This window comes from Aphelocoma coerulescens, chromosome 1A (assembly GCF_041296385.1).
Source record: "Aphelocoma coerulescens isolate FSJ_1873_10779 chromosome 1A, UR_Acoe_1.0, whole genome shotgun sequence".
Classification (NCBI taxonomy): Eukaryota; Metazoa; Chordata; class Aves; order Passeriformes; family Corvidae; genus Aphelocoma; species Aphelocoma coerulescens.
Genome location: NC_091014.1, coordinates 75,394,740 through 75,418,575, shown reverse-complemented (window position 1 = coordinate 75,418,575; position 23,836 = coordinate 75,394,740).

The following is a 23,836-nucleotide window of genomic DNA, read 5'->3' as shown; positions in this document are numbered from 1 at the left end:
CTCATGTAAGGGGAGATTTGAGTCATAATAACATGTATTCCATGGTCCTTTGTGTGTTTCATAGGATGTACTGTTGTCTTTATAGTGAGATCTATTTTTTTGTAGTTTGCACAGCCAAAAGGAGTGCATTTTTTCCTATTACTTTTTTCTTTTTAACAAACAAATCCACTGGTTGATGTGTGCTGTACACATGACAGTAATCTGGCACGTGGTGGCGAGTATGTCACTAAATTTTGGCTGCATGCTTAGGAAAGGTTCAGGCTTTCACAGAGCTTAGGAAACTCCTGAAATTACAAGTCAGTTATCAGTGTATCTTTTTTGTGCATGGTTGCCATTTGTTTTCAATTATGGATAACTTTTTCCAAAGCTGATTTCATTCCAAGCAGTGCCTAAGCATGAGGTCAGTGAGGAGAAATGATTTCTTGGGCAGGTTTTATCTTTCCAGTGGTTAATTTATCACTTCTGTAAATAAAAGATAATCTAGACTCTGCATTCTTTTATATTTCATTGTTAAACTCCAGCCATGCCAAAGAGTAGCAACGGGCAAGATATTTTGCAGTCCTATAAAGAAAAAAAAATTGCCAAGTGATAATCCCATTTTTATTCCAGATGGATGAAGTGATCCATTTCATATCCACCATAATTACAGTTCACGAAGCAGCCAACTCGATACACAAGCTGCCATCTGCACTTCATCAGTTTCTTTTATAACAAGGGACAAAGTTTTAGCTGTCAGTGGGACAGATGATGTGTGTTTTGAGTGATTGTATATTTTAAAAGTATAAATCCAAAAGTCAACATATCCTCCTGTTCTTGTGTGTACTTTCTTCCTCTTTCCTCCTTTGAAGATCGATTGGCTTCAGTTTGGAGGGTTTTTTGTGGTCATACCACAAAAGAAGCTTTGCTGGTTTGGTTTTGGTTTGGGACTTTTTTGGTGGTTTGTTTGGGGTTTTTTAACAGAAAAGGGGCGGGAAAGGAACAAATGGTTCACAGGGAAAAAGCATGAAAGGTGCCCTGACATTGCCAGCTTACTTCTGCTCTGACCTTCCTTAGATTTCCAGTGCTTAAGCATCATCCCTATCTGGAGGGTTTTCAGGACAAATCTGGGGTGTTGGTAGAACAGAAAAACCATTTGCTATGCACCCTCTGTTGGTGTCCAGCAATTTCTTCTTCTTGGGTTGTTATGGTTCAACATCTACTCCATATTTTTCCATTTTTACTCTGAAGCTGCAGTGCTCCATGTTTCCTCAGACTCCCTTTCTCTTGGGGCCGGCTGTGCTGTAACTTCCCAAGACACCAGAGACCACAAGGGGTTTGGAGGCAGAAGACCTGTGTTCTGTTACTGCATGGCTTAATAAACGTACTGGCAGTGGGTTTTTACCTTTTCCTGGTTTTGGCAGGTCTGCCAAAGTTGATGGAATTTGGTCCTGAGATTACCTTTGCAAAGTAAGAACAGGGAGAAGGGAGGAGTGAAAAAATATGCTTCTTACAACCTTCTTCATATCCATAACTGCTTGAAACTTTATTTCTGCTGATTAATGCTGAATATAAAAATGTGTTTCCAAGCTTCTGTTGCATTCCAGCACAAGTGTTACACTATAGCAATCAGAAAAGTTCCCTTCTGCTGTTAAAAATTGTTACAAAAAAGTAGCCACACTCACTGAACAGGTGTTGAAATGCCACAAGCCTGTCCTGTGTGACTTGATGCACAATAGACTTCAGAAATCTATATACAAAAATAAATTGAGACACAACACTTTGATATTGTTTTGATGGTCTACATCTTAAATTTTTTATTTCTATTGATTAGCATACACAGCTTTCCCCCCTCTATTTTCTAAAATGTTTTGAGGAAAGAAAATCCATTTTATCTTAAGTCTTCCACAAAGGAAAGGGTACTTTTTGTTCACTGTTCAAATGATTTTTATCAAGAAGTGACTAGAGAAACGTAGGTCTTTTCCCAAGGCAGAGGTATAAAGTGTAATCTGCTGTGTACATGAGACCAACTATCTTAACTATGCAGGTTAACCTAATCCTACTTGAGAGAATTAATGTGTAATCATCTGAGTGTTCTGTGGTGAATTTGTTGGAAATCTCTGAAGATGGACCTCTTTTGTCAGTGCGTCTGGATCTGAAAAAATGAATTTTCCCATAATGTTACACTGTTGCAAGATGCGAGTTCCTTGAGGTCAATTTTCTGCAGTGCCACCCGGGCTTTTCTTCAGTCAGGTGTATCTGAGAAAGGACATGACAGCAGCCTGGAAAGTGGCTGGGATAAAGATCCCTTTGTGCCTGTTATGCAGCCAGGCTCTGGTTTTCTCAGTGTAAAGTCAGCTTATAGTTCTAATGTATTACACCATACCATATTGGATGTCTTGTTTGGATGTGTAGATTTTTAAAAAAGAAGGAACACTTTTAGAGTTAAAGGAGGAAACAGTAAGGGTCTAGAACCTAAAAGAAATCTCTTTGATTACTTCATCACTGAAGAAATTCCCCCTCACTATCACTGAGGGGGAAACGTGCCCACAAACCACATAAAAAGGCAACTTGTCCTGCTGTTAATGCCTCCTTCTGCCTCTTGTTTGTCCTACTAGTCAGGGGACTTGTAGTTACCTCTGTATGAACTTCTGGGTTCTGGCGTGATCGCTGGTTTTGCTGCATTCCTGGTCTGTTTAATGCTGTTAGATAAACGACCCCAAATGACTCCAGTCTTCTGGACCTGTTCACTATTATTAGCAAGGTTCCATGAGAAATCCAGGGGCTGATGCATTAAGCAAGTCCTTCAGTAAACACAAGTTATCAGAAAGTCCTGTTTTAGCAGCAGAGAGTACAGCATGTCTAGGGCTGATGCTTGAGTTAGCTGTACTAGTATTTCTAAATTAACAGAGTATTCACTGTGCTAAGCCTGTTTTATCAGGCAGCTGCCTTTGAGATGATTACGTGAAAGGAAAAATTTTGTAAGATTTTTTTCAGCTCAGGTTTTGTTTTCCAGCCCTGAGATAGTGATAGATTAACTAGGCTTAGCCTGGAGTGTGTGTGTAAATGAGAGACAGCAGGCTCTCATGCGTGAGTAAGAGTACATGTAGTAATGACCAGCAGGCTGCTCCTGGTTGTAACACAGCAATAAAATATGAGGCACTGGAAATTGCATCTGCCTGTAGTGTAAAAGCAAACCACAAGGTCAAATAAGGTTTGAAACTAGGCTGTAAAAGAGAAGCTACACTTCAGCATGCTGCTCTGAGAAATGTCTGTCCCTCCCTTCGAGTGATACTTGCCTTATTGATTGCACTGAAAGCACAACACAGAACTTTTCTTTGTGTCAGGATAAGTGTGTTTGGAAGGGGCAGGCACACTAATCCTGCTGCAGAGAATTCATACAGCTAGCTCGAATTTTGTGCACCTCACCTTATGGCAAGCATCAAGCTCTGACTGCTCCTTTTACTGCAGGCAAAATATGAGGAGCTGGTACAGAACAGCACCTGTAAAGGACACAGTATGAGACTGGATGTAGTTAGATGTCACATCAACGTCTTTGAAGTCAAGAGCTAAACTGAGGAGAGTGTTTTCACGCAGATGGGTTTCATCATCCCCCCAGTGAAGTGACACTGTGTTATTTAATGTAATATCAGATGTGCTGTATACTACTGGGATTTCCAAAACAGCCATAAATCCTTAAAACTGCTAACAAATAAAGGTGAGTTTGGGTCTCTTAAGCTTCACTGTGTAATAGAATATGGTTGATAGAATAGAGAACAGGATATTCTGTATATTCTGTATTTATTTACATATAGTACTAAACATATATCCATTATCTATACAGAACACATATGCTCTGCTTATCAGTGTCTTTTCAGCATTTTGGTTGATAGCAGCAACCTATGTGCATCATAATATGGACAAATTCAGAAAATCAATGAGAATTTTTTAAAAAATACAGCTGAAAGCTTCACACTGCAGGAGAGTCAGCTGTGCTACAAAGGAAAACCAAATCTTGTATGTTTGACTTCTCATAATTCTTATGGGGCTGTAGGTTTGTTTGGGGTTTTTTTAATTTATGTTTTTGGTTTGGGGTTTTTTATGAGACTGTAGTTTAGCATAGACATCCTACATACTGCTGGGTGCTCTTGGAACAGGTCTGTTCCTAAATATGATCAAATTAAAGGTAACGGTGTAACATGGCATTCTCAGGATTGGTAGTTCACAGCTGCCTAATTTGTTGTGAAGCCCTTTGCTGTGAAAACCTCGTTTACTGGAGTTTTCCTTTCTCCATCTGTCTGCTGAGTTGCTTTCAGAGACCCACAAGCTGCAGTTGTGTGTTAGACTGCTCAACCCCATCCTAGGTTAATCCTTACTGGTTAGATTCCATGTTTGCCCTGATTTCTCTATTTTCCGTCCCAAAGCGTAAAGCCATTGTTCTGTAAAAAGAAGCAAGATTAATGCTCTTAAATTAAGGAGATGGCATGATGTGATGTCTTGGATAGAAAGTGCTTATTTTTCTGATGAAGTACCAGAAGTTTGACTTTTATGGTTTTTTTTTTCTGTGCAGCCTCATTAATGATGTTTTATGTAAGCTTTTGAATGATGTAATTTTATTAATTGCAGCTGATACGAATGTAACCAGGTGTTTTGGGGGGAATTTGTGCACCCAAGATCTAATGTGAAATGAGGCCTTTGGGTAGGCCAGCACCTGTGGAAGAGCAGGATCTTCACTGGATTGTGTGGGTGTGCAAGGCAGGGAAATGCACCTGTGGAAGTGGAGGTGGAAGTGAGATCCACCAGAATTATCTCTCTGGTAGATGATATGTTTAAGCAGCTGAAAGCAATTGTAATGGCAAGTAGACAAGGTTGTTTCCAGACCAGGCGTAGAGGGGAAAAGGTGTAATTGGCAGGCTCGTGGCATTTAGTCTCACATGAGTTAATGTGAGAGATAAGCTCTATGTAACCTTAAGGACTGCTCTCATAAATCCAGCTTAATTTGCAAGTCGAGGTCTGAACATTAAATCTGCTCCTGTTTTATCTGAGTCATTTAACCCATCTTCTGCAATGCTCTGAGGTTAGGTTTTGTTCTATGATGTAACAGTTTTTAGCTGTGCGCTGTGGTAGTGGGAGGTGAGCCTCTAGCCCTGCAGTGATAAATGTGCTCCAGGAAGCTTTGTAAGTAGGCTTAAAAGAAGGATGTTACCAATTTTGATCCTAAAGCAGTGTATGATTTATTAATTTTTAAATGTATCACCAGTTATGTGTGAGACATCAGCAGAGAACTGAGTGCTTAGGACTCTGCCTGTGTTCTAGGCTTTGTCAAGAACATGGTACAGATTCCAGAAAGAATTGCATGGAACCACAGGCAAAGTTCTTTAGGTGTGAATGTTTGTTCCTACATGTCTTGGGGATGCTCTGATATTGTTCTGTCCTGTTGCAGGTGTAGGTTATTCCAGGGAGAACCCCAGGCCCTTGTTTAAACAATGGTGGTAATGAAATGTGGGAGCACTGCCTGCAGCCTGAGCGTGAGGAGCGGGATCACTGCAGCCATTTCTCTGGAATGTGTGTGAGCAGGAGAAGGAAGGGGTCTGATGGAATTCTGTCTTTCTTTTTCCAGAGTATGCCAGGTGTTTGACACTTGCAGATCTGGAGTAATTGAGATTCTCTAGTGGGGAGCAGGAGAATGTCCTGGCCAATATTATTGTAGGCTTGGATGTTTCAAAAAATAGAAGGGGAAAGTGCCAAAAAGAATCAAAATGCCATGGAGTATGTCTCATTTGCCCAAAGCAAGTTTAAATTTAAATGTTTTCTTTAATTCAGCTCCCTTCACTTGTTTTCACTCTTGCTCATGTTCTGTCTCTTTTTCCTATCTTTTTGGGAACTATATCCAGTTTTCATGAGCATGATTTAGTGTTTTCTACTGTCATAAAAATAAGGCTGGTTTACAAGTTGGGCCACCCAAGTGTGGACTATTATGTCAAATGAGATGGTGTGGGAGGTCTGGGCTTGCTGCTTTTACTTATTTATTTATTTATTTGTTTATTTATAGCTTTCGAGATGAGTATAGTTCCCAGGAGATTGCCAGAGCTCTATGGAATGGGAAGTTCATTTCAATTCACCTCCAGCTATAGCAGATGCAAGTCCAAGAGTTTCAGTTGCTCTTAATCCAACTGTGACTCCTGTTGGGTTTTTTCAGTCTAGGAATTAGGTTTTTTTTAAAGCACCTCCATGACAATGGTACGTCTGTTTCATTCTAACAGGGCATGCCAATAATTCCATTCTTCAGATGCACAAAAAAGGCTTTTCAAGAAAAACAGTTTTTCAAGTAGAAATTACTGTAGGTGTGCAGAAGCCCCAACTGCAGTAGTGTTGTATTGTGGTCTTCTGAATATTGACCTCCTTTGGAGTGCATTTGTCTCCCTCTGTTTCTGTTCAGGATTTTTCACCTTTATTTTTGACCCCAGCACTCTTGACAACAAGAGTCTGTCTTGTTGTCAAGAGACAAGTCTCTCCTCTGCTGCTGTTTGTTTCATCCTCAAACTTCTTATGAATTGTTTTGGTTGATTTTGTTGTTTTTTAATTTTTTTTTTTTAATTTCAAATACTCCAGAGAAACATGGGTACAGAGAGTGAGATACCAACCAAATCACTGCATTCATTTATGCACCACCTCCCAGGGTAGCAAGAAGTTTGTGCATTCATTCTCTGCTCCAAGAGGAGGGTCACATGTTCCTGTTCATGGTGCTGCAGTGTCTAGAGAAAAGGTAAATAACTGTAGAAAAGCTACAATTATGAATGACTCCAACTGTGGCTACAGCAGCCATCTGGGGAGCAACCACCTACCTAAATATTGCCATTTTCTAAGCTGTAGGGTATTTGCATAAAGGTCCTGTGGGGGACTTTGCTCCTTCTGTGACAATGGCTGAAACCCACGTGGGTCAGGCTACGATGTCTAGAATTTCATGATACCTGAGTTTTGTCACCTAAAATAGTCCCCTGATGGCATCTAGGGTTATAGGGAAAGGGTTGTAAAGGAAGAAAGACAGCTGAAGGTGGAGGAACACTCTGCTAGGACCAGAGACTTTACCAGTGTGATGGATGAATTCCCTCGTTGAATAACGTGAGGGGAGCACTCAAAGCGTTGCCTCTGTGCTGTCAGGTGCTGGCCCCCAGGAGGATATGTAATCAAGTATTGTGCCTCTCACTTCCCAGCAGAGGAATGGCTGCTCATCCTTTCTCTTCTTCCTGCTCCCACTTATGCTGTCCCTTTCCAAAGGTGGTATGTTCAGTGTGGGATGTGTGAGAAGCCCATGCCAGAACTGATTTGGAAACACGACCTGTTCTCCTTCACATGGGAAGAAGATGCAGTATTTCTACCCAGCTACCCTCTTTTTCCATGCTCTGGAGGAGTCTGGTTCCTTTCTTTCTGCTTTTTAACATTGTTGTCCTCAAAACTGGGTGTTTTGCTTAATTTTGGAGGGAGATTCTGCAGAAGGAGATTATATACATACATGCACTTATATATTTAAATTTATGCGTGTATATCTGACTGAAGATACAGGTAAAGGGGCGATTTCGTGTCACATATCATCAGGGCTGGTTTTTACCTCTGAGCTTGCAGGAAATGCATATATTTTACAATGGCACAGCTAAGACTTACCAGAGAGCAAAATTATTATAACCTAAGTGTCTATCTGCATCTACAGAGCAGGTGCTTAGCAGCATGGAACTAAATAAGATGAATTTGTGTTCTCACCTGCTTGTGTCTCAGGTGCTGTATAAATTGAGAAGACAATTCTCTCACCTGTTGCAGCTCCTTCTCTGTTCATTCACCAGATATCTTTCTGAAAGAAAGCCAGTATGTGGGGAGGAAATAATGCACACTCAGACCTTGACTCTCTAAGAGTGGGTAAGAATTTGTCCAGACCTCAACAAAAGGAACCACTCTGCTGAGCCCATGGCTTCGAAGTGTCCTCAGGAATCCACAATAAGCTAATGTTTGTTGTATGGTGTGAGGGAATTGCACAATGGGAACCAAAAGAAAATCAGCTAGCAATGGTTTATTACAGCCATTATCTAAAGTAGTGCTGTCAGCTGTGATTGTAAAAATCTGGTCTTTCCTTAACTAATCCATCTGCTTTTCAGACTTCAGGATCTGTAAATAGTAGTAGAGCTTGGACTTATTCTGGTTATTCTCTTCCAAACTGTCTTGTTAATACAATGGTATAAGCACAACCTGGTGTTCTTTGTGGCACTAAATCATGCCACTGAATGTGACACCTCATGTGTGAATGTGACACTGAATGTGACGCTGCTCATGTCCAAAATGGAGTTGGCTTTTGTGACCATAATGTCTTCCAGAACATTATGGGGCACCAACTGGAAAGCTTGTGGACTGTTGGAGCTCTCGAGTACTTCTGTGGTCTTTTGTGTAACACAGCTGAAGTACAGTTCCTCAGCAGGTTCTGGTATGCAGCCTCTGAAACCATCTCTACTCTCACTGGACACTGTCCAAATATTTTTGGAACTTAGTGTTCTTGGTGGCTTGTGAAACTCCCTCCATCAGGCTTGGATGGTGTTCTTGGTGTACTTCCATGAAGGGCTGATATCAGATGTGCAGAATGATATGCTGAGCATCTCTGTGGGATTAAGCAATCCGTGCTGCTGGATCAGATAATCCATCCAGATTATTGCACCTCCCACCTGCATTTAACTGTGCAAGGTCCCCCTGACTCTGAGGGACCTGTGGGGTCTGGGCTTCTCACTGAAGGAGAAACAAGTTACCTTGTAGGAAATGGTGATGGTTTGAGAAGTTTCTGCCAAAACCCAGAAGCTGCCTCTGCTCTTGGACTTCCAAGCACTGTGAAGTTCAAGAGACGAAGAGTCAGGGTGCACCCTTGGTGCCTCTTTTGTGGGAGGAGGAGACAGAGTAGGACATGTGTTCACCACATGATGGACAAGAGTTTTCAACAGATTCTGGGTTTCCCCTATGAGAAGGACTAACATCTCTGCTGGCTGGTCCCTCAGTGTTATTGCTGGTCAGCTAAGTGATCTTTCTTTACTCTGCAAACCCTTGGGGCATCGTGTATTTTGACTTCACACTACTGGAGTTCAGAGACAATAGTACCTTTTATGGGGTCCACAGGATTCACTTAACATTGTTGCAACTGGCTTGCAAAGCTGCTGTTATCCTAGTTCTCAGATGTTTCTGGCATCACTGTCTTAGCTTTAAGCATAGCCACCAGCTGAGTTAGAAATTGGTAACACCTGAGTACACAGAAGGCAGGGAAATGCTGAAATGGAAGAAAATCTCAAGGGCCTGATCCTCCTTAGTCTGGGATGTAAGCCAATCCCAGTGGGGGTCTTGTTTGGCAGGTGAGGTGCTTGCAGGATCAAGTCCTGAGCTGTCCAAGAGCACGTGCAAAGCTTTGAAGGGGCACTGATTTAGGCAGTTCTGTTCCAGAGTAGCAATGTGTGGTGTGGTTGTACTCTGGGCACCGCTGCAAGTGTGGATTATGGAGGAAAAGCTGCCTCCAGAACTGTGGGCGAGTACCTGGGCCTACAGGGTGTGAAGCAGAGCAAACATCCCCTTTGTCCAAGCAAAATGTGTCAATCAATTTGAACTTTTCTTTTAATAAACTATCCATTTTCTTCACATAATCTTGTGCACAGGAGCTCAGGGCAGCAGTATTGGCTGGGGACATTGTGGCTACACAATGCCACACATAAAGCAGTGTGTTCCCTGAAGTTTGGGCAGCAATGGAGGTGGTAAGTAGAAAGATTTGTTAGGACTATAAACCCAAACCCTGTGGATGGGTTCCAAGCCTGGAATCTCTGGTAGATGCTCTGGGCTGGGTGGTGCCATCAGCACCCCTTGCAGTCCTCAAGGTGCTGCATGAGGAGATGGGTGCTGGCCTCAGCCCTGGTAGCACATTCCTGCTTTCAGCCTTCTGAGCTTGCCCCAGCTCTGTGTTGCTTGTTTCAGGTCTCTCTACAGGGCCCCAAATACCTAAGCCTTTTAAGGGTTCATTTGTTAAGTTTCTGAGACCCTTAGTCTAATTCTACTTTCTGATATTTCAGCAACTGTAGAATAACTGGAAATGTTGGAGTGGAGCTGCTCTTCTCATGGCAAATAAGTGTTCAGACAGCTGAGTTGTATCAGTGTAATTTCCTCTGTTTCCCTGCATCCAGAAGGACAGCAGACAGATCCCTTTTGCATGTTGGGAATGAACCTCATTGTGCCAAGCTCAGGGCTTGACATGTCTCAGGCCTTGTCCATGTCTTATGGGAGCTTGACGAGTGCCCATGTCTTAGCAGGATAAAGCCCTTGCTTTTTGACTTGTATTGAGGGGAAAACAGGGCTTCACTTTAGACCAGTGGGGATGATAGTTGCTCATCATCATGTGCTTTATTTGAGTGGTCTCTCCTCTGGCTCAGACCCTCTTGGAGTCTGGATGAGAAGCACCTGCTGTGCTTGTAGGTGCCAGAAGGACTCTTTGGACTGAAGCGAGTTTCACCTTGGGCGAAGTTACGTGATCTGTGTATTCTCTGGCAATAAACCCCCCAGTTAATCAGTCTTTTCCTCACCCTGTGGTTGCAGTGGGTGGATGTTTGGCAGCAGGCTGTGCTTTACACTCCCCTGAATTTCAGCCCTGACCCTGGAAGTTAATGGGAGCTACAGCACTTTGGGATTGAGTTGTTATTGTCTAACTGGCTGCATTGATTGGTTTTTCTTGGACTCTTAATCAGCTGCAGTGTTTGATGTGTAGATGACTTAAATTTGCTTTGAAAAAATAGATGGTTTGAATTACCTATTATCTTGCACAAAGTGAAACTATTTGCCCAACCCCGTGGTTGCCTTAGAGACTTGCTGCAAACAACAGATAGAAGCATGAGCTTAATATGAGGAATGTCCAAAGGACAAGTATGTGAGTGTTGAAAACAGAAAAATGAAACAACATGATTGCAACATCTGTCAAAGGGTAGGAGACTTTGAAATATTTCAATGTTATTGTCTACTGGTTAGAGGCTTTTGGAACCTTAGGTTAGCACCTGGCATTTGTGTTTCTTCCTGAAGGCCTTTAAGTGTTTCAGTCAACATTTAATCCATCTCTTCCTCTCTAAGCCCTCAGACTGCCTTGTTTGAAGGCAGGAAAAGATCTGCTTGTATCAGACAACATGGGGGAAAAAATTAGTTCATAGCACTTGGGAAATAGAAACCCAAACCCTGGAGCTCCCTCTTGGATTTTATTTGGAATCATGGTTTCTAAAACTATCATAGCTTTACTAGTTTTATTATTAGCATGTAAAAATTAAAGATCAGGGTTGCTGTTAATCTTCATTTATAAAACAGTAAAAAGGGGTTATCTAGCATATCCTGCAAGTTTATAGGAACAGAGTTTGTTATATAGGCTTGTAAACCAACTATTAAAACATCTGTGAATCATTTGATACTGCATGTTGCAAATACCATATTAATGGGTTCAGCAGTAATGTGTGGGCAACTTAGGATCCCACTCCTTTAAAAAACTTTGCCCAGATGGAACCTTTATGTTCATGCATTTCACTACATCTTAATTGCTTCTAGAGAATTCCCCACAGAATCTAGGATCTGCTGGCAAAAATCTATTGAAGTGGAGCCTTAGGTGTTGGGGTTTTTAAAAATTTTCTTTTAAAGATACCGAAAGGAGGTGTTTGGGTTTTTTTCAGAGCTGTACCATGGAGAGCACATAACCTTCTGCTTATTTGACTAAATGTACAAAAGGTGCATCTTTCTGCTGGGTTCCATGCTTAAAACAGTTGTATGTAGCTGTTACTCTCCACCTAATGAGAATCTTGAGGTTTTCAATCCAAGTTAATTCTGAAGGCTTTCCCTCTTCTGTCCCCACTGTTCTCGACGGCCTAGTTTCATGCTGTCTGCCTTGTTTTCCTGTCTTTCATTCCACTTTAAGTGTAGGTTACTTTTCATGAATGTCAGGACAAAAAGTTTCTGGGCTTCACTGGGGGAGGAAATCACTAGTTCAACTTGTATCTCAAGACAACTAATTGATACCTGTGGAATAATTTCACAGATACTGATGAGTATTCTGGTTTTTGAGCTTAAAGGCTTTCTGGAGTAATTCACATGGTGAATAATAGATGCCAAACTACAGAAACAGGATTTTTCTTTTAAGCAATTTTGTTTTTCTGTATATTAGGGGGAGTGATCTGGTGGTTGTCATATGACATGCTAAACCTTCAAAATGAAATAAAAGTTTGTTGTGTTGTCAAGGCATCCAGTCAGTAGCTAGGGAAAGAGAGCAAACAAAATCAAGTTTTAGAGGCAGGAAGTTTTTTTTTTACAGCAGAGGCCTATGTATGCTTGAGAGTCTGTCCTGTGCAAAGCCAAATTGCTTTTTATTTCATCAGTGTCACTGCAAAATTCCAAAGTCCGAGTGGCACACAAATTATTTATGTTTTCAAACTAAATTTCGTGTGCTCTCTGTAAATAATGGCTTTGCCCTTGCAGATGAAAACAGAGAGATCTGACTTTTCCTAGCTCTGATCCACTTGATTTCAACTGGGATTTCAGAGAATTTGTGTCCGGGTATAATCACCATCAGGGCTTGGAGTTGCTGCAGTATGGGGGCACCACTTCCAAATGCACTTGGGTCATACAGGGTCTAAAATGAGTAGAAGTCTATGGAGTTACTCCACTGCAAGTGAAATTCCAGCACGTTTGGCTGTGTATGAAACACTCCCCAGTGTGCCAGCATTCAGATTGTGTGGTTATGTACCTCTTGTGTATGGTTTTATACTCAGCTTTGTTCAGAACTGCTCACTGGGATCACTGACCATTGTTTTTAACTGCTCCACAATAATGCTCCTGATCAGCGATTTCTCACTAAATCATCTCTGGGGGAAGTTGCCCAGAGACATCCTGTTGGAATGTCCTGTAGACATACAGTGTCATGTTTCATGTGCAGGACTTAGAATCACAGAATGGTTTGGATTGGAAGGGACCTTAAGATCATCCCATTCCAGCCCCCTGCCAAGGGCAGGGACACCTTCCTCTAGACCACTTTGCCCCAAGCTCCCCCCCAGCAGTGGATCACTGTTTTTATGAATACCATTCCATTCAGCCCTGCCCTGATAGCAAGTTAGAATTCAGTAAATTACTGTACAGATGCAGAGCTCTTGTTTTGAAAGTCAAAGTAATTTAGCCAAATGCATAACTGCTGCACTGGGGAAAAAAAAAAAAAAAGAGCAAACCAAACAGATGTCTGGTCTGTTTTTTTCCTGCTGCTTCCCAGATGCAATGTTTTCCTACAGGATGCTCATCTTGGAAATCTTTGACATGTGAACACCTTCTTTTTTGCATAAGGAGTGAGCATGTGAGCTAATTCCTTACATAAAAAAAAAAAAAAAGCAACCAATTTCACTATAAACTATGTGAGACAATTTTGTATGTATATGTACCTTTTTTCTTGGGAGAGAGAAAAAAAGACCACCTGGTAAGCAAACATTTAAAAACACTCAATTCAAACATCTCTGTATGTGTGTGGTCATAGATAATATCCTTTAAAAGCTCCAGAGACCCCTGTATGTATATATTTAAATAAGGAACAAAATGGCATTCGAGTCAGGAAAACTCCATAAATCCAAGTGTGGTGTTAATCTGCCACACTCTGTGTTTTGTGACTATGCACTTAAAACCATAAGCAAGACTGTGCTATGACGTGAAAAGCAATTGAAAAGCAGCACCATGCTGTTATAAAATCTTAAATTTGTCCAGCCAGCAATGAAGATGTTTTAAGTCTTAATTTCAGTCTTAAACTCATTGAATTACAGACTTCTTGTAAGGAAACAACCAGCACAACTCATCATAAATCCCTAACCCATCTACTCCTTGTGGGAGAGCTGGAAACCTGTGTCCAGCACAGAGAATCCCAAAGTGAGAGGTGGAGAGAGCACGTGCGATGCAGCACGGCCAGCACGTGGGACAAAAAGTACAACTCAGGGAACATCAGTTTCATGCCCCAAACCAGGGACTGAGATTGCACAACTGGTTAGACTGGAACTGCAGATTCTGCCTGTAATGCTTTCCTTGATGAATTACAGGATGGCAGCCCCCACCCAGGAAGCTTTTCTGAAAGGCTGTCTGCATTCCTTAAGGGACTTAAGGCCATCTTCTTCTCTGGCACGCTGTTGGATCTGTGTTATCCATAAATGTGCCTGTCTTTTCTGCATCCCCACGAATGCAGAATGTATGAATGAATTGCAGCAAGCATTCATACACAGTACAAATTCATAAATGGGAGACCAGTTGAAAAAAAGAGAGGGAGAAAAATGAATGGATCAAAGAGCTAAATACTGCGTTAAAAAAAAATAAGAAAGTTGATTCAACCTCAGGGAAGAAGAGAGCAATGAACTATGGATTTTGCACGGTTCCTTAGTTTGCTGTTCACAGAAAATTGCATGGTTACCCGAGCAAATGCCACATCAGATGAATTATCTGTGCTCTACATGACATCTCCCTCAGCACAGCACACGTGCGTGGCCCAGTCACGCGGGCTCAGCTCCCTCAGATGTGTTTGCTGCTGGCCCAGCTACAAGAAGCACAGCACTGATGCTTATTTTTATGTGAGTTTAAAGCTATACAACACCCCCTCACCCTGCCTCCAGACTTTTATGTGTAAGGAGAATTACTCAGTCACTATATTTCTTTTTCCTACTGCTCTCTATTTCTCTGCCCCTGTTTTCTCTAGTATCCATTCTTCCAGCATCTCTGTTTAGTTAACAACTTATAAAACCCTCAGAGTGCTCAGATGTTTCTATTCATACCTAGTGACCTTTTCATTCATTTCCTGATCACCCAAGTCACTGTAGCCTCTTGGTGCCTTGCTCCATAACATATTTTATTGCCCATTGGGCATAGGGGTGCTATTATTTCCATTTTTACAAGGATAATAGTCCCCATCCCAGAATTTATATGTCTTTCTGCTTTCAGATATTCTAGGATACATCTTGCCTATAAATGTGTCATTACAGGTGGGGTTTTTTATTTAGACTTTTAAAAATGATCTAATTCATTTAAAGTGACTCGTGGCCCTCCAGGGTTGTGCTGGAGCTTTTGGAATCTCATCTTCTTCCTGAGTGAACTCTTACAATGTGCTTTCTATGGCTGGATTCTTCCCACCCCTGTTTAGAGGCATGGCAGTGGCAGAAGGTTTCTGACCCAGCCTTGAGCCTCTGCAGGTATGAAAATAAGTCTTGCCATAGTTGTTCGTTCCTTTCCTGTATTAGTAACCCCACTTCTCCAGGGACCCTGCTCCTGCCCTTGGAAAACAGTGATGTGCACGGGGGAGCTGTGCACCTTTTTTCAAAAGGTGTGGGAACATGGGATTACAATGCTTTACTCTTCCTGATGTATTTTATTAAGTGTAACCCTGACTGACTTAATGGTCAAGGTATCACCAGAGTGAAAGTGGAATTTCATCCTGTGCTCTTTGTGTCGCCACCCAGCAATGTCCATGGGTCCCTTTTGTTTTTCATCTTGACAAAGGAAGATGTTGAGTAAACACCATCTGAAAATGAGGAGCAAAAGTTGCTCCTGGCTCTCTTGCATCACAAAGCACACTGCACGGGCTGTCCTGGAATCAGCTACCGGTTCACTAAGTTGTGTTTAAAACAGTGAAGTAGAGACAATATATTCCATCTATCCCATAATTCAGTGTATCAACAGGGAAAAGTAAGTACAAAGCATACAGAGTGAAGATATTTACTTTCCTACCCTTGCTTGGCATTTAATGCAAAAATGGTAATAGAACTCTGGATATGGGGTGGGGTTTTTTTCCAGACAGAGATTTGACAGTAAATTTTTTCTTTATCTCTTAACTGGATTTTCCCATAAAACTATATTTCAGATTTATTCCTCAAACGTGAAGTGTCACTCTGATGCATGTGAAATGGAGCTACCTGACTCGCTTCAAACCTGGATGGCCCTGAATCAACAGAGACATCGTGCATCAGCAGCAGTTGTTAAGTGCTGCTAAGGGGCTACTTAAACTGCCAGCTCATAAATCAAGTTATTTTTGGTACAGCTCCCTGAATGGTGCAGCTCTTAATTAAATGAATTCAGCAAATCTTTTATATTTTTCAGTGAGAGAGTGGTGATGATGCACAGATTAGAGATAGGTTAGCAGTGGGCAGATGGTAAAATGTGAGTGCAGAACAAGTAATAGACAGAAGGCAGTGTCACAGTGAGAGATGAGGCTGTGCACTTCTGGGTAAAAAAAAAACCAAAAAAAACACATATTTCTGCTTTTCTGAATGAGTGTAAATATTCACCCTAAGATTCCAAATCAAAGTGTGAGGCAGGAGCAGTGATACTGCAAAACTGTCTGTATAAAAAGGTGTAAAGCAGAACAGCTTTGAGGGACCTTGTGCCACTTGGCTTTCTGGTGTTAAGCTGTACCAGCAACAGAGATGACAAGTGCACTGAGAATTTACACCCCTGTGCAGTAGTACCTGGAAAAACCTCACTCACCAGTGAGCTCAATAATAGAATGGTCATGTAATAAGCTAGAGAGAAAAAAATATTAAAGAAAATTCCAGGCAGCCCAAGATCAAAGAAAATTAGAAAAAAAACCCCAGAATGTTTGTCAAGCTTGACAGGCCAGGCCAAGTCACAAAGACCCTGATAAACCCTGGCTTTGATAAATCACAGGCTTTGAGTTCTGTCTCCTGGACCACATAAGAGCAAAGAAGAATTCTAGTCTCTCTTAGGTAGACTCTGTTTTAACCTGGCCTGTTTACAGAAGCTGTTTAAACACCATATGAATCTGCTGAAGATGAACCTCTGTAATACTTCCCTCTCCTCTTCTCTTTCCCCAGAACGTGCTTCACTGGTAGAGGGACTCCTAGCTGAACCTACGCCTGGTTCTTTTCTTGGACTGTGGACTCCAGAGTGTGGAAAACTGCAGTTTCTGGAGTAAATGTGATGCTCTTCCTATCTTTCACCACAGAAAAATACCTTGACTATGGGAATTGACCAGAAAAATCCTTAGGAATGATGGGGCTGGAGAGCAAGACAGTAGGATTAGCAAAATGAATTTTTTGACTGCAGCCTGGAAAGCTTTAGAGATCCCAACAGCCCTTTGGAAAACAAGAAATGGACCTGAATGCTCTGCCCCTGCCTGACCTCATCCCAGAGGCTTGGTTCAGCATCCTTGTGCCTGGCAGTGGTCCTTGTCATGTGGGCTCTGCTGGTGGTCTCTGCTGGTGCTCTCAAAAGCAGTCATTTCTTGAAAATAAGCTTTGTCTCACCTCTGCCAATGCCTTGCCACTCCCTGACCCAGCCTTATCCAATTTCTCAGCAGAAAGTTATTTGAATCAACAGCAGGACTTTAACTGCTTCTAGATCCAGAGAAGGAGACTTAAATGTTGGATTGAGTGATTCTCATCTGGTTGTCTTCTTCCAAGCATGTGAAATGTACAAGAAGGGTGTCAGAATTGACAGATATTGTCAAACCACAGTCAGTTTTCAGCAGAAGCTGTGTCTCTCAATTCACTGCGGAGGTTAAAATGCAGAGTGAATGTAATAATTGCAATGACATTCATAAAGCAACGAGCAATTACAATTTGACACAGATAAAACTCTTGTCTGGCATAAGGTATTGAGCACAGGAGCATTGCACATGTACCTAAGCTATTCAGGTGAATAAGAACTGCTGTCTTCCAGCAGCCTCTGAATGCTCCAGACATTTCTGAAAATAGGGCTTAGCTTTCCATGTCACTTCTGTCCTCTGAAAATGTTATGTGCTTTTTGAAAGAGCTTTTGGAGAAGGCACTAAGTTGTGGCTGAATATTGTACAAGCTACTTGAAGATGCAAAATCTTGGGAAGGTCAGATATTCTGTCTAAGACAACAAGGAAAGTACCAGATGTATTAATTTTTCATGAGACTTACCAGGGAAAAAAAATAAAGATAAAAACATTGGTAACTTGGTTATTTTGATAATAAAGCAATGCAAGCACCTTATTTGCAGATATCTTAAAATTTTACGGGTAGGAAATACTCAGGTTCAATTTATATATTTTATCAATACACTGTTTAGCTTTCCAAATTACCTGTGGGAGTCTGGGTAATTTTACCCAGTCAACTTCAATAAAAATAGTATTAGAAACATCTCTTTTCTTAACAGAAAGGGAAAACCTTGATGGTGCATGGATCTTAAAGAGAAGAGAGGGGCGAAAATGCTCTCCTCTTGGAGAGGAGGTGGAAACTATGAAAGGATGGCAACATTTGAGTTTTCTTTGAGATAGGTGGATTCCAGGGAGATGACTTGCAGTGCAGGTGCCTTGTGTGTGCAAGCTGTCTAAGCCTTGTAGGTGTCTGAGCTGCCTGGGGGCATAAAAGCAGAATTGTCAAACTCCCTCTGAGCTGTTCTTAGAAGCTGCTGCTGCGAGGCAAAGTCCCTGGCTGGGTCTCTGGTGGGTTGTGCTGCTCCAATGACGTCGTCGAGAGTTTGTGCTGCTACAATAACACACCGTGGAACATGAGCAGAGAGGAAGCACGTGAACAAACCAGCTCTGAAGGTGAAACTGCTGCTGGAGACAGTGGTATATCTGTCATACGTTTGGAAAAATCTCCCTCTGTGGAGGCTGTGTGAGCTGGAATGCTTGCCAGGGGTGAGCAAGGAAGGGTTTAGAGGAGGAGTGTGAAGCAGTGGGAAGCAAAGCATTCAGGTGGTGCTGAGTGTGTGTTGTTTCTCCAGGACACTGACAAAGGGAGTGGTAAGAGTCCCACACCACACCAAGAGAAGCAGAGCTTATGCATGTGAGAAAGCTGTAGCTGAAGACCAGGTAACTGCAAAGGTCAGAAGCATCTGAAGACAAAGCATGTGATAAAATCACTGACTTAAGAGAAGCAAGGGATCAGGAGGAGTCTGTGGTTAAATAGGTGTTACCACCTAAGTACCAAAGTGAACTATGGCAAATACTCGTGTGACATTGCACAACCTTCCAAAGAAGAAGTTTCAGCCTGGAACAGCATAAATTGCATAAATTTCTTCTGTAAGAATCCCTGCACAGGGATCAAAGCAGCCATCAAACTGAAGGGAGAGGAAAGCCAGTCATACACTTCCAGGTTGTTTTCTTTAGAAACTTCTACCACAATCCACTGAGGAACATTGTGCAGGGTGATGTGCCAAGAAAAGTAGCACAAAGGTCTGATGCTAGTCTCAATTATCTACTTCAACAATTGATCCATTGTAGATGTCAGCATCCAGTTTAAATGCATTCTCTCACCTCCAGTAAATAGCATTGTTAATGTCTTCATTATGAGGAAACTCGCAGATATGCACTGAGTCATTACGTGCTTTGATAAGAAGATACTGGAATAATTGCATGTAGTTTATGAATCTCTTAGATGTGACAGTTCAGTCAGGAAAAAGTAAACACAAGGGAAGCATCTAAAAAAAGAGGGAGTTGGTAATCTTTTTTTCCTTTTTTTTTTTTTTTTTCCCCAGAGGAGAGCCCTACAAGTAAGTTTAATGAGAAATCAGAATCTGCACTCTAGAAGACAAAGACAGAATAAAATGACTCAATTTACATATCTTGGCAGTCATATCCTCATGAAAACGTCAGAGACTGGCTAAGGCAGGGCTGGATTTGGCAGCTTAAGATTTGTTTTTGGGAAATCTGCAGTTTAAAGTGAATCACTGAGTCGTCAGTGTTCCATTTTAATAAATGTATTTGAAAGTTGCAGGTCTTTTAAAAGCACAGAAGGAGAGCTAAAAACTGCGAATTGCTACAATAAATTTCTAAGAAATGCAGGGATTCAGCAACTGTCAACAGCCCCCTAGGTTGGAAGAAATGTTTAAGAGAAGAGGTTGGAAAACTGTTGAGAAAGAGTATCTACTTTTAAAGTCTTAAGAAATGGTGTAATTGTCAAATTATGCAAAGGAGACCAAGGAACCTAGAATCCATCCAGAGGTACTAATAAGAAAGTGGAAGAAATACTGTCTAGGACCCTAGAAGAAAGGCTCAATATGGACAAACTTGGTGAATACTTCTTTATGGACAGTAATATCAAATACACTGAATTTTAAAGTTGGGAAACACATAGTTATCTACATTTACGGAGATTCTTGGTAGGTCTTTTAAAATACATACACAAAACCTCAATGAGAACTAAATTCTGTTCCATGCATCTCTGATATCCTGGGAACTGAAGATTAATTGTGTAAGTAGAAGCTTTTTCTCTGTGGTTTAAATAAACCACTTGATTTATGTATAGAACAACGCTGCTCATCTGTGAACATTCTCAGTGCCTTGCTGAGAGACAAGGATGAAATTTTGCTAGAAAATTTGGTGGATTCTGAAGAGAACTTTTAAAATAACTTCAGTTTGCGGGCTAAGGACCCTCACTTCTGCCAGCAAGGCCTCAGTTCTCTTTAGTTGAGTGATGATCCCAGGGAAATGATGCTCATCTTCCATCTGTGACAATGCTGGGCTGGAGCATAAACAATTGTGTATTGTAGGCATGGGTGGCTTCTGCCAGGTGTGGAAAGGGACAGAAGGGTCACTGCAAGAACAGGCTCATTCCCTGCTACAAGGACTAAGCTCTTGTCTGGCTTGCCTCTGTTGATGACCAAGGCAGCACATACGGTACCTTCCTTCGTATGGCACTTTCCTCTACAGTAAATCAGTCTTAATGCTGGTCCAGGGCTCTGGGGTTTTATTTTTTATTCAAAGTGTTTGCCTCTACATTTATTTTTGTATATATTTTTTACAGAATATGACATAAAAAGGACTCCCAAACAAGTGCTAGATGTCTGGGAAATGGAGCTAGCTGCGAAGGCTGGACTGGATGTTACTTGTGAAATCTGACACCAAATCTAGACCAAGAAGGATAAGGAATGTTGAATTTAATACCTTGCACTTCATTTATGTGTCTGGAGATGCCTAGAAATTAACCAGCAAGGCAGTGAAGAACTGGGACAAAAGGACTTTTGAATCTTGGAGAATTAACCTCAGGGTGGTGGTCCCAACACATCACAAAAAAAATTCTTGCTCTTCTGCTTGTGGATGCACATTTCGGCTTTCCTTTTGCCAGAGTCTTCTTTCCCTGCAGCCCAACTTCCAGAAAAGAGCCCAGAGGTTGCAGCAAGAACTGCACAGGGACTTGTCCCACTTCCTGAGTATTCCCTCATGCAGTTTCTTGTGTTTCTGGTCCTGGCTGAGGTGCCATCTCCTCTCGCCCCTCAGCTGCACTGTTCCCTGTTAGCCCCCAAAGCCAGCTGTGCACACTGCTTCCAAAGAACAGCTCTTCTCTTTCAAAGGGTGCATTAAATCTTCTCACACAACTCTGTTTCTCCAACCCCAGCTATCTGACAGAACAGAGAAAAACCTTGAACTCCAACAGAGCAACATCCAGTCCCAGCTGCAATATTCTCATCTTCTTCTGGCTTCTCCAGGGAAGTTTAAAATTTTCCAAAATTTAATGAAGTACATGGCAGAAATCTTAGGCATTCTCTAGAAGGGTGTCCAAGAAAAACAAGAAAACTCTTGGAAATATTGTGCTTGTCAACACAAGCAATGTAACCATGCCCATCTGGCATACACCTGTATAGACCTTGACCATGTCCAAAAAAAAGCAGACAGAAGACATCAAGCTCCTGCAAAAGCTTTTTTTAACATGTTTTTTTGCTCCTGTGCCTGACTGCAGTGCTTGAGGGAATCAAGTAGACCCACCCTTAACACACTCTGTGGGGAAAAGACATCCTTGAGGCATTTGGTATGAAATTGTTTATCCTGCATTTTTAAAAATGTTAGAGGTGGATTAGGTGATAACGTTTTCATCAGAAAATCTACCTGTGCAACTCCTCAAAGACTGCTGAACTCCCTACAGCTCCAATCAGGTCATCTCCCTGCCTTATGTGTCTCTAGGTTACACTAAACATAGCTGGCACTCCAGTATATGCAATGACTTTTTATGGATGCCATCCTGAGTTTAGCATTTTGAAATCCTCTGAGTGATCAGTGTAACAATTGAGGACATCTGTCTGAGATTGTCTTCATCAATGGTGTGTGTGATGTTTTCTACATCATAGCATGCTCTCAGGCAAGTTCTTCAGGGCTTCTGTGTCAGGATTCCTCAGAAAACCAACCTAAAACAACAGAAAACTTGTGACAAGGAGCATATTTTAGTGTGATGCTAAACACATCACCAGCCACTAAGGCTCACAGGTTTAACGTGGCTGAACCACAAAAGGCACCCTGTGCTTTGGATGAGGCTTCCCACAGGTGGTAGGTTTGCTGACAACACTGGGATAATTTTGCACTATTTTTCCATTCTACTGTTCTTGAGATCTGAGGAAGATTTCACCATCATTTTCCTGATGTTCTGTCAGACTTATTGATCTTTGCTTTTATAAAGGTCAGAAAAATCTACACAGCTAGGTGTTGCAAGCCCTTTGGCTGTTTTTTCTCTCTCTTTTTCTGGTTTCTTTTTAAGATTCTCTTCACAGGAGGAAGTTAGTCATCATCTGTGTTTTGACCTTTGATGGAGGCTCTTTTAAAGTGCAGAGTTTTGTCTTTCATTCCTGGTGCTTTCAAAGAAGCCAAGGGACTGCAGACGTATCCATGATTGCCAGTGTTTTACGCCATTTGCTCTTCCAAATTTTGGGTGATGACATCAGTCACGTTCCCTACATTTCATCCTTGTTCTGGTTTATGTACCTGAAAGATGTGAAGTGTCTGCTTTACTGTTCCAAGCCCATCAGTTCCCCTTCTTTAGTGACTCAGTGCTCGAGAGGGAAAACTCATCTGAACAGCCTTCTAATTCAGGATCTCTGAACCACTTGGAGAGCTTGCTCATACATAAGTGTCTCTCAAAAACCTGAACCCTTGGCTGGTCTACGAAGTTTTCTTCTCCCTTCCTCGTGGATTAATTAGTCATGCAGGTGGATAATAGCATAATAATGCAAGTAACTAATAAACAAGGACTGAGAAGACAACACTTCACTTTGCCAGGGTCCCTTCTGCATTCTGCCTCAAGATATCTCAGTACCCAGGCATATTTCTTTTAATTGGTAGGAATTTTTCAGACACTCTTAAAGACTGAGTCATCAAGGATCTTTGAGGGTTCCCTGGAACAGAACCACTTGAAATAGAGGAGGTGTGACCCTGTGTGCTGTGTGGGAGATGGCTTCCTTTTGTTTTGTACATCATAATTGTTGTACATATTGAATTCTGAGAATCCTAAGAAAGTAAGGCTGGAATTTCTCTATTATGAGACAGATTGTTCTGGTATTTTGCTCTGCTGGCAGTTACAAACTAATTGGTGGCTTCACATGCCTCACCAAATAATGTCTTTCAGAACAATGAGAAAATCTTGTACCTGGTCTCTTGGTTCTCATTTTATAGCAAATTAGCTTTTGCTCAATTGAAAGTCTAATAAGAGTTCTGTGCTGTTCCAGAAGTTCACAAAATTACAGAATGAATCATAGAATCACAGAATGGTTTGGGTTGAAAAGGACCTTGAAGATCATTTAGTTCCATCCCCCTGCCATGGGCAGAGACACTTTCCACTATCCCAGGTTGCTCAGAGCCCCATCCAACCTGGTCTTGGACACTTCCAGGGATCGGGCATCCACAGCTTCTCTTTCTCCCCTGTGCCAGGGCCTCACCACCCTCACAGGGAACAATTTCTTCCTAATATCCAATGTAAACCCACTCTCTGTCAGTTTAAAGCCATTCCCCCTTGTCCCACCACAACATCTCCTGGCAAAAGCTCCCTCTCCATCTTGCTCATTCCCTCTTGAGAATAGCACTCAAGAGTGGAAGTACAATCATGATTGGCATTCTCTGACC